The 3,264-nt window shown below is 33.9% G+C and overlaps 1 protein-coding gene across 1 annotated transcript in view; it reads right to left on the bottom strand.

The window, feature by feature from the left end:
• The window catches only part of ERGIC2 (ERGIC and golgi 2), a 35,988-nt gene that overhangs the window by 9,401 nt on the left and 23,323 nt on the right, over positions 1-3,264 (bottom strand). The gene's annotated exons all lie outside the window — the stretch shown is intronic.

Genomic DNA, 3,264 nt, shown 5'->3' with positions numbered 1-3,264 from the left:
AATCTTGACCCTGAGTTCAAAAAAATTGCAATAAAACTTTACTACTGCTAAGCCATCAAATTGCTGTGAAATAGGACAAGTTGGAATATTCAGCTTTTATTTGACAAAAATCCATGGAAATGACATTTAGGTCCCTGAGAGCAAATGAAGTTCACCGTTGCCACTATCAGTTCAAATTACAAGATAAATTAAAATATTTTCTGCCAAGTGCTACTGATGATATGATGGATAATCATCGGCTTTAGACACTTTACATTTTCACAAGGTTTGAAAATACATCCAAGTAAGCGTTTTTCTGCTCCACATACCAGCATCAGCTACAACACAGTTGTAATACATCTTACCAGATTCCACTTTAGGTTGTACTGAATTTCTCTTCTCCCAATTTCTTTAAAAATATTCTTGCCTATAGTTGTTCCATGCAGGCCATTCAGAGACACTAACTTTTTGACACAGTAAAGCATGGCAATGCAGCAATACACATGGCACTTGAATGCTGTCAAGTTCTAATTGCATCACTGCAACTTGTAGTGCACCAAGCAGTAGCACAAAGTGATGAGAGTCATATACTGTCTCTGTTGGAGTTACTCAACTCTGGCATTGTAGTGTAGTGAAGTCAGCCATATTAAACAAATAAGCATGGCTAATAAAACTTTATTTTTGGACACAGAAATTTAAATCTCATATATTTTTCATGTATTATATTATTCCCCTTCTGATTTGTTTTCAAACAATTAAAAAACGTAAAAACCATTCTTAGCTCATGGGCCACATTAAAACAGGTAGTAGGGGGCTGAATTTGATACAGAGGCTGTAGTTTGTCTATCCCTGCAATAAACCTTTGTTCTGCTGCACGCTATAATTTCTCAAATTTGTTTTTAATTCTTTTATATTTCTAAGGATTACTACTATCCTTCTCTGTTTTTAGTTTTAAAAATATTCTAAATATCACCTTGAAGATTTCCTTAAATTATCCCTCGTCCCACTTTACCCAGTTAGCAATTCTAGCAATTAACTAAAAATATGAAAACAACAACTCTCCATAAAAGATTCTTCTTTCTTTACTTGTAACCAATTAAATGTCACTGTCAAGTTTTACAGTATTCCCTAGAAGGTCTAAACATTTGTTTAATTTGTTCTAAATGGTATCTGGCAGAACACCAGGCACTTTTTAAAAGGCAATAAAATGGTTAGGAAAATGTGTTAACATCCAATATAAAGTATACTGAAATTTTTTACAACAATCCATCTCCTTATATATGATAATGACTGGTAGTTGAGTTTGGTAAAGTGCCCTGTGTTCATGGTGAAGTATATTACCTCAAACTCACTACTAAAAAAAAAAAAAGCTGTTACAGGTTACTCCTATCCTCACTCATACCATCACTCTAATAATGTTCCTACTATAGTTTTCAAACAAATTTGGAGAAAGGAATTTTTCTAAATAACCAATTATAGCATTATAGGTTGAATATCCCTTATCCAAAACACTTGGGACCAGAAGTGTTTCTGATTGTTGAATATTTGCATTATACTTACTGGTTGGGCGTCCCTAATCTGAAAGTCCAAAATCTGAACTGTTCCAATGAGCATTTCCTTTGAACATCGTGTAGGTGCACAAAAAGTTTTGCACTTTGGAACATTTCAGATTTTTTGATTAAGGATGCTCAACCTATATATCTTAGTTCAATGGTCTCTTTCATCACCCTCGTTTTTACTCTGAGAGGAACAGAGAACTGTTTGAAAATATACTTCCCTCTTTCTCTTTTTTGGTTAAAAGACATATTCAAAACATTTATAAAATAATACCACAAGCATCTTCCTCAAAAAATTAAAAAGCTAACAATCAAATTAAATCACCCTAATACAGATGACTGTAGTTCTCTAACACTTTTTAAAACTCTTCATAGGGATGACAGATATTCAGAATTTACCTATTTATTTCCTGGGATATTGTATGCTCTATCCCATCAGACAGAAATCTAGCCTAAGTGATTTTCAGTGGAGGAAAAGTTATTCCGAAAATTGATAGGGGGTGAAGGGAGGCATTTTGGGTTGTCACAATTATTGGGGAGGGGTTGCTATTGGCATTTACTGGACAACAGCCAGGAAAGCAACACATCCTGCAATGAAAGTGACAGTCTCACACAAAAAAGATTTCCCCAGGTCTTGTATGACTTTCAAATGCTCTAAGAGATACTTATGTACGTGAAAAACCTTTTTGTAATGATGTGAGTCTAGAACTGAATTCCATTTAGCTATACAAAATCCCTGTTTTAGTTTCAATATACACTAAATTTCCCAGGAAACTAAGTTATACTCTGTTTTGTTCATAATATTATAAATAGTACACTATTTCAGAATACCATCTCATCAACAGAAATGCCACTCATGGTATTTGAGTGGCCAGTGTATCTGTGTCAGTCTGCATTTGCAGCTGTTATATATCTAATGATTCTACAAATAAGTGGTAAGCATCTACCTACTTCATTGTGGTTTCTAGTGTATTCATGCTCAAGCATACTAAAATATGCATTACATTATCAAGCATGTTCTTTTTATTACTCATTTATATCACAGTTGAGAATGACACTGTGTTTGAAAGGTAATGTGAGATCTTCAAAAAGATCAATATTTAACTTGACAAACCTAATACCAAAAAATTAGGGGTGGGTTTATAGGATATCTCTGAGATAAGGTACAAACCAAATGCTTTTTCATTTGGCCTTACTAACTGATACTATGAGTGATCCCCTGGAGAGAGAAATGAAATTGGGAAAAGACCAAAAGCAAACAAAAAAGGCCATAATATAGAGGCTCATATATTTGTCAAAGTTTCCCTTTGAGTTAGTCTTGGACTAGAATATTGTTTGTATACAAAGGTGCAACAAAATATAAATTTCTTTGAGCCAATTGTTATTGCCTCTATGATACCAAGAAATTCCAAGGTTCCGAGCAATAAGTTGGGCTGGAAATCAGTAATAGTAACAAAACAACAAAACATGAATTTTAAGGATAGTGGGACAACAAAGAAAAAAAATAAATGTTCGATCTGATTTTGTAAACACTGAAATAGTTTTTTATAAATCTAACGCTATCTCTCTCCCTCTATTAAAAAAACCCTCAAGCCATGCTCTTTCCTGCTGCATGCCCTTCCCCTCCTTTAAATATTAAATTTCTAATCCTCCACTAATGTTCAAAGGTTTTCCTCGATAAAGCCTCTGCTGACATGTAGAGTAAGTCAAGTACCTTGTTATATAGTCT

Source organism: Propithecus coquereli, unplaced genomic scaffold (assembly GCF_000956105.1).
Source record: "Propithecus coquereli isolate 6110/MARCELLA unplaced genomic scaffold, Pcoq_1.0 Scaffold16, whole genome shotgun sequence".
Classification (NCBI taxonomy): domain Eukaryota; kingdom Metazoa; phylum Chordata; class Mammalia; order Primates; family Indriidae; genus Propithecus; species Propithecus coquereli.
The sequence above is the reverse complement of the archived record's forward strand: the minus strand, read 5'-3'. Positions and strand labels throughout refer to the sequence as shown.